We start from the raw sequence: 14,955 nt of genomic DNA, 5'->3' as shown, positions 1-14,955 counted from the left end.
AGAAGCACTTATTGAAAATAAAAACAGAACAACACCATTTTTAGTTGTCAACACTCATATATACACTAATAATAATAATAATAAACATGATGATGATGATGATGGTGATGATGATAAATCTTGTATTTTTAGAAGTTAAACCTGTATTTATACGATAGTACTAAAATCATTATTTTTCAGAGCTTGACGAGCTTATTAGTTGCATTTTTAGAAATTTCTCCATTGTTGAGCTTGGAAAATAAGGAACCTATTTTCCTTGAAATGTCCTCTATTTCACGCTTCTTTGCTGGGTTTGCACGATAGCCTCCAAGCACTTTTGATATTTCATTGAAAAGACTTGTCAAATTTGCAAAAATAATAAATTAGGAAGTGCCTTTTTAATAATCACTATCAACTTGCATAAACCTAAGATAATAAATTCAAAACATTCCATGTACTATTAACCAAAACAATGAGAAATAGAAATTACTCAGAACATCTGAAGTGTCAATAGTTTGCATTGTCGGAGGTGGAGCTGAGGCACAATATTTTATTGCACAGATGCTGGCTGAGTTGGATTAGTTGGTTGCATTGATGGCATTGGACCCAATCCAGGTCTTGGAACAACACCTGCACTAGACACTGACATAAACCCAAGAGGTGTGGGAGTGGGAGCAACAACTTGTGGCATTTTAGGACCAGGAACTTGGTTGATTTGAGAAGGAACAGGTCCTAAGGAACCAAGTGCAGATCATACAGGATATGTAGGTTTAGCAGTTCCTTGAGTAGAAATGCAAAATATTTCAGCATACAGTTACAACATGATATTCATACCTTCACATAGGAAAAAAATGTAGATATATGGACATGATATAATTGAGAACCCAAAGTTAGTTGTTGACACTGATCGACATTTCTCAGCCTCAAGGGAGTTGAAGGAAGAAAGGTTGTTCTGAGTGGTAACAAAAGCAGGACTAGGAGCAAAGACAAAATAAATCAATGAACAAAAAAACATATTTCACATTAACTGAAACAACCTTATCTTATGTTAAAAAATTATCAGAAGATGATCAAAGGCTATCACTTGCATAAAGGACAAATAAAGAAATTTTTAATTTTCTAAATGCAAAAATAGGGATTGCTTTAGATGTTCACCTTCTTTAGTTATGAAAATTTATATCTGGGTGGTTTGGAATGAGAAAAGTAGAAGGATTTTTTATGGGGTTGAGGATGCAAATGATTTTTATATTTTTAAAAATAGATGGTTCTTAACCCCTGGATTTTTGTTACGTTGTCACCCTCTTTGCTCTAAGGAGGATTTAACGGAACTTATTGATATTTATAAATTTTGTACATGTACACCATCCCTTTGGTGCCTATATCAATATAATTCATACTTTATATTTCAATATGTATATATATAGATAGATTCATTAAGCATGGTCTGCACAGGAAATTGTTGGAGGGAAATACAATTCACCTATATCCTACACCATAGACTAAACTACACCTTGCGCAAACTAATTACAAGCCTATACACTTCATATAAAGCTCAAAAACACATTCAGAATAGTCATATTCAACTAATAACAAATACTAGAAAATTTTGACGAACTCTATTAAAAGAATCTAGGAGTGCAAAATACCTGAGGAACTTGTTTAGGTTGGGGGGTATAAACATGGTATGTGGCTATTGAGTCAAATATGATGTTGGATGAGTACACCCAACTGCATAGGTTGAATTAAAAGGTTGCTGATAGTTATCCTCATATGGACTCCTAGGAACACTTTATGGCAACTATGATGATGTTGTCTCCTAACCAATTAGGAAAGGAAAAGAAATAGTTTACAAAACTAACAAAATGAAATTGAAAGAAGATTACATAAGACAAAATGCAAGGCCATAAACTTGATAATATATCTAAGAGCTTTGTGATTAAGAATTGTCAAAAGCCACAATATTAGTTTATTTTTCTGCACCAGTAACGAGAACATCAGCTCACCAAAATTACAGTAATAAGAATTCATTTTGGACAATAGCTAGATACTTGAGAAGAATTAAGAGTCTAATAAAAGCAAAAGGGCCATTTACAAAATGATGAATTATCACAATCATTTTTGTTACAAGCACTGCATTAACAGGCACTAAAAACTATTGCATCACAATTGAAGACGTGGCCCAACACTCTAAGGTGCAGATACCTACATATAAACAGGTCCTCTAGTTTTTCTATTTCATTTGAACCAGAAATAGTGAATGGTCTTGTCAATACACAAATGTATAACTTCTCAAGGATTTTAATTACATTTATATTCATCATTATAGGAACTTGATTCACACTTTTCTCAACCTCTTCTCATTAATAAACTCCTAACATATCTGGAGTGTAATTTTCAAAGAGGATAGATTAATTCCTATCTCTCTATCTATCTTTAAGATGTTTGGATTTTTCAAAGCTCTCCATGAACATGTAGAAGAGAAATACTATCCCCACTCATACCAAAACATGATTTTGACTTATTCAAATAATAATTAAAGTGAATCAGGTTCAAGAACAATGAATCTCTAAATGATAAACATATCCATTTTAAAGTTCATTATTACAAGTTGTTCCTACAATTATCAGCTTGGATAAGAAAGAGATAAAAGGACCCTATGGAGAATGTGGTAGAAATTCATAAAGAGTCCAACCACATAAGACCAAATTGATTATATTCATGCATAAGGATACTAGATTTATAAATATATATGCATAAGGATACTAGATTACCTAATATAAAAGATTTAAAATTATCACAAACCTCTCTTTTTTATTTTAATTTATGGAAATTATTATATGATAACTTTTTAACTTCCCATGTGTAAAAATAGAAAGAGATAGACTAAAAAAAATATCTTAAAGAGACAAAAGGGATATTAATTAGGGAACACATTATTTTACTAGTCTTCACCCAAAAAAATCGGTATTGATTTCTCTTTACTATGAAACCAAATGGAAATGGTGCATAGATTGAACATGATTAATTATAATGAAAGCAAAAGATGACAACTTTAAAAAGCAACACATCCAACGAAGCAATAAATCCTCTTCAAAACCTCACCAATTAGAGTAAAAGTTTTGGTAAAAGTAATAGAAGCCACCATTATAAGCATACCAGGTTCTGTGGAGATAGCAATTTAATCCCTTAAGATCAAAAGTTTAGGTGACAATTCATCAAACCCCAAAAGTTTTGAATACTCCATTGTAGTTGTAAAAGACCTTCACTGGCAAACATTGCACCATATTTCTCAACAAGTTTGCATAAAGATGCACTGAATCTTTTTTGACCGGTTGCCGAGGAAAGAACAATAGTCTTCTCTATCAAATCCTAACAAGTTTGACATGGTTAGATTCTTGACTAATGATACTATTTGGGAAAGATGAACTCCAAAAGTTAAGACTTGCCTTCGTGCTCGGTTGTAAGGCTCGTTGACCAAATTTCCACTATTTTATCAATATTTCTCGCACATATATAACAAAGCATTCTACTAGAGTATTATTTGCAGCCATCAACCCTGTAGCCAGTTTGTCACAGAGAATGGTCCAGTCTTCTATTTGTGCAAATTGTTTTTCTAACAAATTAGTAACATAGCATCAATTGCATAGAAAGTTTTTAGTTAATTTCACAGTACTCCATCCTATGTTATTTTAACCATTTCTTATATAAATAATCACATCAACACTTGCGATAGCATATATAACTATTAGAAAAATAGAAAAACCCAAATAAGGCAAGCCAGGTTACATAATATCTAAAAAATTAGATAGGCAGGTTATCCATTACATGGATCATAACAGTAATTTAGAGAAAAAATTAATATCCAAGATAAATCACATTAGTTTAACAAATAAAAATATAGCTTGAATGTCACTGCCAAATAGTAAGTTTTTTTTCTTTAAAAAAGAAGAAGTATAGTATAAATTATAAATATTGGTACCGAGGTGGCATCACCCATGTGTAATACGTTTACATTTTAATCAAGTGGTCCATGACAATCCAAAAATCTTCTAAATTGCCGACAGTAAGGTTATAGTTATCTATTGCATAAATGTGAAGGATTTAAAAAACTAAAAAGGTAAATATGAAATTCATTAAACATAACCAAGGAAACAGGAAACATTTAAACATTTAACAAAACAATGAACACTGAATCATCTGTTACCCATTTCTAACGTAAGAACTATTTTACCCTTCCACTAAGATTCTCATTGTGCATAGAAGAGCAAGTGTTTCTTCTAGAGTTTCAGAGGCCTTGTATTAACAAGGCTCAACAGGTCATTCTTCACCATTGCAGAAACAACCTAAAAATAGAAGACAAGCTTAATATAGGATTTTAAAATAGAACAGTATCATTGACAATTATTACATAATATGTAGCAGGAAAGCAATAAAAAAATCTAGCTAACACTTCTTTGTAAAAAAAGTGAATACTTAGTGGATGCATCAATATTTATGACCTAGTGTGGTGCACCAATATTGATAACATAACAAAACATTCAAAAACTACACTTCTTTGAAAAAATCAAATTTGATATTCAAAGCTACCTTCAAGTAACATATCTATAATAATAGTGAAAATATTTTATTGGCTAAAATTTAATAAGCCTCAATAAATTGATGATTATTCATGAACAAAAGGCATAAAAGTATTGCCCAAGTATTAAAGTATGGTAGGAATAAACTTCGAGTTACAAATAGTTTTTATTCACATCCTATTAAGAAGAAATGCAAAGGATTGAAATGGAATTAATAAGCTTTCTTAAAAAAAAATCTTTACATTTGATAATTTTCTGAAATATTCATAAAATTGTTCCTTTATCTCATTCATTCAGTTTTGAAGTAGGCAATTTGGCATTATTTTGGAATTATTGAGGTAGTAAAGGAAGATGTATATATATATATATATGTATATGTAGATGGTTAATAAGTCATTTTCTCAAGAATACAAATTTATCTATTTTGCCCAAATAAGTAAATATAGTTCATAGCACTATATAATTGGTAGTTTTTCGAATAAGGACAACTACTTTCTCAAATGAAAGTTTAAATTTGAAAAACTATAAATTACTTACTCAAATAAAAAAATATTACTTTCTCATCTTTTTAGGGAATAGAAAAACATAAAAATATCTATGCCTATCTAAAAAATATGAACGTGCCTTGCAAACTTTTGTATGTAAGAAACTAAATGAACAATATCATATAATCATTTTAGGTTAACTAAATGCTGAAGTTTTCTTCTATTCTTGTTAGATTTCAAAAAACAAGTATATTAAGTGTTTAAATTTTTATAGTTCTTCATTTCTAAGAGGAATTTCGTTGTGAAGTATTTCATTTAATATAGATTTTCAATGAAGTCTCCCTTAGAGGGCTAGACTTTTCTTATATTTTATTTTTCATTTAATCTTAAATATAAACGATGAAGTAGGCACGACCATATTTATATGTTTGCATATTTTTACCTCTATACATATGTACATGCATGTATATATTCATACATATTCGTGCACATCATATATTTATTTATTGAAATTACCTAATTTAAAATCGAATATTATAATTAAAAAGTTAATAAATTATTGTATTCATTAATCCTTTAATATTTTTTTAATTTAATCAATAAAAAAGGGAGTCTATATGAATATAGTTATTAAAGACTTTTTTAATTGTTAATTAACAATGATAATAAATATTTCAACATATGTTATCACAATTAACTATTTTTTCATGTAAATTATTTAAAAGCATTAAGCTCATTTTATGTATTTCAATCTATATTTCATTATCAACCTTTTTAGATTTGTGTTTATGAGCTAATTAAGAATTACATACTAATTAGATAATTTCATGATTATTTATTGTATGTTAACTCATGTATCACTCTCTAATTATTGTAATTTGTGTTCATATCTATCTTCACATGCATTTCACAATCTCTTTTGTCTTTCTCATTATCTTTCTCTATCTCAAGCTCTCTCAATAAGAATTAGTCGATTCCATTTGAAACTAAGAGCCCAAAACTCATTGGTTGGGAGATCCTACCATTCACAAAATAAGGTGAAGAAGGAGTTATTGCATATCAAAATTCAACTGGAAAAAGAATCAAATGGTTTAATATTCCTGATCGAGTGTGGAAATTCATTGGGTAAGTTCAAGATTATACAGATATGTGAAAAGTTTGATGGTTTTCTATTTTTGAGAATTAATTAAAAGGTTCCATCTTGAAATAGAAAATAATGAAGGAGTTTAGTGAGAAGGTGAAAAAAGAAGAAAAAGATAAGGAAACCTGTCAAGCTACACAAGTGGAACAATTAGCTGCAGAAAGGATTAATATTGCAGCGGAGGCTGAGCCAACAATTCCTATTTCTTTTAGGAGACAAGATGGACAAGACATTCACCCTTTTGAATCTACTCAAATGGTACTTCCATGATCTCTCTCTCTATATATATATATGTATATGTGACATAATTTTACATATTAGGTTTTTTAGATCATAATATATAATAGTTTGTTGGGGAATCAACATAAACATAGAAGACTAAGTAAATGTCTAGTAGCTGGAACAACTACAATTTCCTTTAGTCTTCAAGAGGACCTCCAAGCTATGGCTGATAATATTGATCTTGTTAGTAAAATTTTCATCTCTTAACTCTCTAAGATTGTCTTTTAGGTCAAATGGGTTTTGTTAGTGGTTAATTTTTTTACTGATAGTACACTCCAAAGCATCTCCTTCAACTCAATATAAATCGTATATATACGATCTAGTAAAGGACTGAAGGCTGGATGATTGAGAAACAACAACGGGATACTAAAATATATGATACAGTAAGTCCTTTTTAGTTTTTTCAACTTAACAAATTGGCTTTTTTGAGTACTATATTCATCCAAAAAAAGAAAAAAGAAGCATGATAATATTTATGCTTATGTGGGACTGTAGTACTATATTCATAGGGAATTTAAAGGATCGTTTCTATCGGTTATCGAGGTAACTAATTTTATATTTGTTAGTTTTTTAATATTTTCTTTTAATTTAATTAATAAAAGAAAGAAAATTTATGTGAATTTAGTTATTAAAGACTTTATTAATCGCTAATTAACAATAATAATGCATATTTCAATTTATATTATCATAATTAATTTTTTTTCCATGTAAATTGTTTAAAAGAATTAACCTCACATTAATAATTTTATTGTATTTATATTTCAATCTATGTTCCATTATAAACCTTTTTAGATTTATGTAACAACCCGGAGCTTAAAAGAAAATAAACTATAAATTTAATGCGGAAGCAAAATAATAAAGTTAGAGTTTACATTCCTTATACAATAATTTAGAATACCGAATAGGGCTACATGAATGACCCTTCTAAAAGAACAAACGAAAAATCAAAGAAATAAATAGAAAGTAAACAACTGGGCATCCTATTCGCAACCCTCTTGTGGATTGGGTCCTGGATCTTGTTCCTCTTGATCTGAAATGGTTAATGAAAGAGTGAGCTATACTAGCCTAATAAGAATGTCACACTACTCAACGATACAAAAATGAAGGTTGGTAAAAACATAAAAATAACTAATGGAGTTATTAATTTAAGTAAATTCATTTATCATAAATAAAACTATTTATTACATACTTACTATAGCGAGATTTTCAAAAATGACATATAGAGGCAATAACACAAACAACATCATTATCTCATATTCAATTAATCATAACAACAACTTTCTTTTTTTATCTACCTACTGGTATCCATGGGGGTCCATAGGGATGTCCTCACTACGCGTGAACCCTTATTCAACATTGTCAACTAACCAGCCGTCCCCATACACCATCCGGTATGAGGGCCAAAAATACCATCCCTCAATACTCCGTCCGGTATGAGTGCCAAAATACCAATTCTTGATACCCCGTCCGGTATGAGGCAACGTTCACAGTAGTATTTTCTATGTACCCAGTCCGTCCACCATCTCCCAAGATATCCAGTAAGACTACCATTCATTCATTCACTTAATCAAGAAATTCTCCGTTTACATTTAATTTTCAATTTCATAATTTAACTGTAAATCATGCAAAACAAGCAATACATGCATCAAGAAAACACAACCGAATTATCTTACCAACTCCAGTATATTATTATACATTTAAAACTGTAAAATCAATAAATCAGTTAAAGCAGGATAAATAGTGATAAATAACCAGTTCCAGCTCCATTAGTAACCTGTAATTAATTATCGAGATTTTTTAAATTACGCAAAATGCCGTGTTATTTATAATTAAACTTCAATTCCATAACAGGGAATAAGGTGAGGAATTTTTACCCAAGTCGGTGTTCGAAATACTAAACTCTCAGCTGTGCCAACTAGCAGTCCCCAGGTTCCTTGAATTTTTATTCGGAGATTAAAACACGTTTTAAGTAGTTAGAAATACCCCAAACAATCCAAAATTAGTATTAAAAATCATTTTTCGTCAATTTCAAAATTTCGGCACGGTGGCACCAACGTGCTCCAATGACAGCACCGACGCTTGCAGCGGCGGTTTGCCTCGGATTGGCCATTTCTGGCTGATTTAATACTTATTCATACGAGAAAACACGTTAAGGGGTCTCGGTTTGTCGAAAAAATCAAAAAACAAAACTCACTAACGGCGAAATTTTTTGGTACGACGGCTGCGTCGGCTCACCTTCGCGGTTGGGCATTTTTTTTCGGTCAACCTATAGAAAATAGAATGATGAATACAATGGTAGAAAAATTGAACGAAACGAAAATCGGGAAGGGGCTCATCGGAGGCAGTTTTTTATTTTTCTCGTGGCACCGGCACCGGCTTTACCTGCAGTTTTTAGCTCATCCACCGGTCCTTTTATTCTGATTTGGCCATGGGGTTGTTAAAAAATAAATTTTAAGCAAATAAAATTTTTTTTATCTTTTTTGGAGGTCGGAGGTGGCAACGGTGCGGCAACTGGCAGCGGTCGGCTCCCTTCTCTGATGACTGGTTCTTCTACTCCAGCGGGGGGCTAGCTACAAGGGTTAGAGTTTGGTACGACATGAGGTATTTTTACCCGTCTCCCTTTAACCTGGGTCGTTCATCGCATTTGATCTCGACCATCCGATTGCGCTTAAAGAAGAAATAAATCTGGACCGTTCATTGTGATTTAATTTGGACCGTAGATCACGTTTAAAGAGTGAATAAATATGGGCCGTTCATTGCGTTTCATCGCGACTGTCTGATCGTGCCTAAGGAGAGAATGGACCCGGACCGCCCAGGCGCATGGGAACAAATTTGGGCCGTCCGATCGCGGGCACGTGGATTGTCAGCGTGGCACCGAGTCAGCGTTCCTTGCCACGCAGCGCGCTCCGGTTCATCGGAACTGTTGATTGGGTGGTCTTATGTGGCACAATTTTCTTAAATTGTATTTTGACCCCCAATTTTTAATTTTTTTTTCAAAAATACCTCCGAACCCAAATTTTTACCCCTTCTTCTCAAAATTGTTTTCAATTTTATCCTTCACCTATTTTTTTCCTAATTTTTACATTAAATAAAAATTTATAAATTTATAAATTATATTTAATATATTTATTTTTATTTTTACTATTATATTTTTTATTGTTTTTATTTTTTTAAAAAAATTAATTCCAGGCTAAATTTTGGGCCCTAGTATTACAATTTGTGTTTATGTATGTATAATTTTATCTTATTCTATGAGCTAATTAAGAATTATGTAATCATTAAGTAATTTCATGATTGTTTATTATGTTAACCCATGTATTATAATGGTATTGTATAATAGATTAGTCATAACATACTACACAATATACTAGAGATGTGACCAATTACTCCAAAAGCTCATTTATTTGAATATTTTCTTAATTAACTACTCATAATTTTTAAAATAATTATTTTTCTCATATACACAATCAATCTATATAATAACGGCATATGTAAGTGGTAATTGAAATACAAACCTCGTTAAGGTAGATGTAATCGATGACTTCTCTCATCTAGTAAAATACATAATGATAAAAAAATCGAAGGTGTGTTGAAAATTTTAGTTATTAAAAACTAATTATTTTTTATTAGTAAAAGTCATTTCTGCAATATATTTGCAGGTAGTTGATGATGATTTCTAATAAACCAAATATAATTACAAACTTAACACTTCTTTCATCTAAGAAAACTAAAAATTAATAAGAACCTTATTAGATGATTTGTATTTCTTTACTGCATAATATTTTCGACATATATAATAGTTTTAAATATTTAATTAATATCTTGATTATGTGAACATAATCAGAAACTTAAAAAAGACACTAATAGACATTTGACAAGTCAAAAAACTGTATTTACAATATATATATCTCATACAAATATAAATAAAAAAATTCTAAAATTTTGTTAGTAGAATGCTAAATATATGTGAATGATACTCTTTATAGTAAAAAAAAAAAATTATTTCAATTGTGTTTAAGATATTTATAAAAAAAAACTTTTTAATTATCACTAAATGCAGACATGAATATATTAATATATTAAAAACCTATGTATATATAATATAAGGTTTAGTGGGTTTAAATTAAATTACAATTAAATTGACAAGATTAGTAGTCATTAAATAAATATAGATTTTTGTAACTTAATTGTAGGATATAGTGCAAAATAGATAATAAGGGTAATGATTTTATTAGTGGAAAAAGAGCATGGATCAAATGCACATGGTCGTTCACAATTAAACCCTTTTCTACTTCTTTGGGGATCCAGCCACATGCGGAAAAAGGGGAAGAAGGAGCTGCTACATATCAGAATTCAATAGGAAAAAAAGTGGAATGGTTCAATATCACTGATCAAGTGCGAAAATTCATCAGGGTAAGTTCCAGATTATATAGATATGTGAAGATTTCGATGATTTTTTTTTTGAGAATTTATTAAACTCATAATTTTGGATACATAAGAGTAGTATTTTCACAATTGTTTAGACATATAAAACAAAATCAGATATGCGAAATCTCACATTAATTTCATGAGATATAATAATACAAATATTTTTGTTAGCCCTAATTCAATTAAAAAAATTCTAATTATAAATATTGGTCAAAATAAAGGCAAAATGTTTATAGAGAAGGAATGCTAAATAATTATAAGGAAAACAAAATTTTGTCTAAATAACTAAATTGATTAATACAAAACATTTTTTATATTTTCTTGTTCTGCTTGCAGTAATATAAATCAAATAGAATCCATTTTCGCATATATCCTTCTAATTAAAAATGTATTTTTAATTTTTTTAAATTTATTTTATTGCGTTCAATATTATTTTAGAGTAGATAAGTAATTTTCTCAAGCATAATTTACCTATTATAACCAGGTAAATATAATGCATAGAAGTATGCTGTAAGCTAAACTTTTTTAAGTATGATCAAGTACTTTCTCAAAAGAAAAAATTATAAATTAATTACCTAAATAAAATATCACTTTCACATTTTTAGTGAATAAAAAATGTAAAAATATATATTTCTATCTCAAAAAATTACACATGCTTTGCAAGCATTTGTGTGTAAAAAACTGAATAACAATCATTTCAGATAAATTAAACATTGAGACTTTATTTTGGGATTTTCCACCCTCAGATTTTAGACCCTTCTTTTATCTCTTCCTTGATTGTGGATACAAACTCGGTGACCCTGCTAGATAATTGAAATTTTTAGTTAAATACTTTTAAATTTAATTAAATTTAAAAAAGGATTTAGAATCAAGCAACATATAAAAAAGGATTTAGAATCTGATGATGGAAAATTCAAAGGTGAGAGGTCAAGAACAAGATGATTGAGTGACCTAGTAATGGTGGTTGATTCCCCTTTCCTTACCCCTTTGGCATTTCCTCACTTCAAATCTACCTTTGAAGAATTTGGATAGTTTTCAGCTTCATGGATTGTGAGAATTCACTATTTAAAATGTCTGAAGATGGAGATAGTTTTAGTAGGTTTAGATCTTCGCCTCCTCTAAAGTTTAAGAAGTTGAAAGATGTAGAGGAGAAGCTGCTGAGAAGATTAATAAAAGAAGTCGAGAAGAAGTCTATTAATGGAGAAGGGTTAGTTCAAGACTCTATTAACAAAGCTTTAAATGATCTAACAATGGCAGTGGAAGAAATGAAGGGTTCTTTTCTCAAATTCATTATGAAAAATAACAGGGAAAGAAGAATCATAATCATTAACAAAACTTACCACAGTTTCCTTTCGGTTCTTTGCCTACAAGTTTCAGACTAATAAACCAAAAACCCTCTGTGCATTAGTTTTTCAAATTTATGTAGGTTTAAAACTGAACTTCTTTTTTAATATTTTTCAAAGTTTCAAATATCATTATTATTTTCACTATCATTTTTCAATCGCTAACTAATTTATAAATATTTATGATAAAAGTAAAAGTTCAAAAACAAAAAAAAAAAGAAAATGTTTCCATATAAAAATCAATATCTAAATTTTTTAGTTATTGAGTTACCAAAAAAAAATAGAAACTTGAATTATACATCAAGGGTTATGCAGACAAATATGCCAAACTGATGAAAGAAAAGAAGATAAACCGAAATTGAGTCCTTTTACTATCTTGCAGACTATCTTTACTAACTGCCTCCTAGAAAAATGCAATAATGCGAAGTCAAAGTCATGTAGAAGAGTATTAAGTGAAGACTAAAAAGCTAAGGTTTTTAAATTTTGCAATCAATAAGAGTCATTCTTGTGCATGTCAAAAGCGCAAATTCATCACCATCCCCATATGGCTTATTGCACAGGTGAAATTGTTGGAAGAGAAAATATAAAAGCCTTCTATTCAATCAAAAGGGGATGTTGATACATAACAATCCACATTCTATATATAAACAGTGATAGACCCGTCTATTTATCTCTATTTAACTGTCCATTTATCTTGATTTAATTTTTTGTTATTTTACTTTAATTTCTTATAACTGGTAATTTATAATTTCACTGGTAACCGAAAATTTAAGATTTTTATATATTTGAATCATTTTTTCAACACTCCCTCTTGATTCGAAATTGCAAACACCAAGTAGTGATTTGAAGTAGACAAGCTTCTGACATAGAAGTACTTTTGTGAATATATCTGCTACTTGTTCAACCTTTCCCTTCAACTGGAATGTTTGTATTATCTCCAAACTTGACTATCATTTTCTCTGTCTAATCAAGCTCTTTAAATAATATCTTCATATCTGCACCTAGTTCTTTTCCAAGTAACCTCATTTGACTAATCATTATCGTTGTTCTAGACAAAAAATCTTGCAGTAATTCATTGTCTTTCATGATTAAAGTTTCAAACTCATACCGAAGAGTTTGGAGTTTCATGGCTATTATCTTTGATGAGCTTTGAGACTCTATTTACGGAATTGTCCATGGTTGTTTCGAAGTCATGGTGATCCCTTTTTGATTTCTTTCATAAAGCCTTTTGACTCTCAACTTGGGATTATAGATTGCACATAACTATTCTCCAATGTTATGGTTGCCTACTACTACTGCAAAATAAAAAAAAATGCTGGTTTTTTCTTTTTTTATCTCTGATGCCACCATTCCATAATTAAGACACCACTACTCCACTATTTCATAACTGCTAAATTAAATAACCACTAATCCATAACTAATAATTTTTAAATACATAATAAAATCTGTATAGGTCCCTGCTTGAAATAATGCAATAACTCGATTATTTTCTTCAACAAAAAAGCTTGACATGCACAAGAAGTTGTTGCTATAAACTCAACTTCAATTGTAAACAGAGAAACAAGAAGGTGATCCCTTGTTGCTTCTTTGATGCCCATGATATTGCCCATGAACTCATCATAAATGCACGACCAAAAGTACTTCTTCTACTTTCTAAGTCTCCTGCATAATAAGTGTCACTAAAGCTAACAAGATTTGGTCCTTTTTTTCTTTCTAATGAAAAATACCAAAATAAAAGATACCTTTTATGTAGCACAAGATTCTCTTTGTTGCAAGGAGATGAAGATTAGTTAGACATTCCATAAACCTGCTAATAAGACTTACAGCAAACATAATATTAGGTCTTGTTGTTGTTAAAGACATCAAGCTTCCAATAATTTCCTAATAAAATGTATTATTAATTATTTTTCCTTCAGAGTCCCTTGTGAGCTACAGACCCAGTTCAATTGGAGTTTGAACTGAGTTGTGATCCAACATTTGAAACATACCCAAAATATCCAAAGCATACTTCTTTTGGGTGATAAAAATACCAACTATTGACTGCAGTACTTTGATGCTAAGAAAATAGTGCATCCTTCCTAGATCTGTCATCTCAAATTCTGCCATGATTTTTTAAAATCTTTAAACATTGTTGGATCATTTCCTGTGTAGATCAAGTCATCTACTTATAAACAAACAATCAATATTTTCTTTGCATCACCAAGTTTAATAAAGAGAGTGTGATCATATGGGAATTTTTAAAATCTTGTTTGTGTAAAGGTGAGTCGGCTTTATACTTGTCAACTTTGCCATCTTTATTCAACTTAGCTTTATAAACCCATTTAGGATCAATAGATTTTTTCTCCTCTGGAAGTTCTATCAATTCCCATGTATTATTTTTCTTAATAGATATGATCTCTTGATCCATTACTTTTTGCCATTTTGTATCTTTGATAGCCTCTTGGAATGTTATTGGATAATAATCTGATAATAAGTATAATGAACAAGAGTATCATCGGATTAAACTCCACTAACCTCATAATCATCCATCCACGCTGGTCTTTTTCTAATTCATCGAGATCATGAGCTTTCACCTCGTTTTAATGGTCATTATGATCATTTGAGCATGTTGATGGAGAATTTTCTCCAATCCAAAGAATATTGGAGTGTTGTGGAAACAAGAGTGCCTGAGCATGGCCCCAGGGTGATGTTGACAGAAGCTCAACAGAAGAGAATAGAAG

General features: G+C 30.3%; 1 pseudogene; it reads right to left on the bottom strand.

Moving 5' to 3' along the window:
* Positions 1–529: 529 nt before the first annotated feature.
* Positions 530–14,764, bottom strand: LOC148242270 (protein transport protein SEC31 homolog B-like; annotated as a pseudogene).
* Positions 14,765–14,955: the final 191 nt, after the last annotated feature.

Source organism: Carica papaya, chromosome 8 (genome assembly GCF_054855325.1).
Source record: "Carica papaya isolate Zhongbai chromosome 8, ASM5485532v1, whole genome shotgun sequence".
In the NCBI taxonomy this organism is placed as follows: Eukaryota; Viridiplantae; Streptophyta; class Magnoliopsida; order Brassicales; family Caricaceae; genus Carica; species Carica papaya.
Note: the sequence above shows the minus strand (reverse complement) of the source record. Positions and strands in the feature narration are given on the sequence as shown.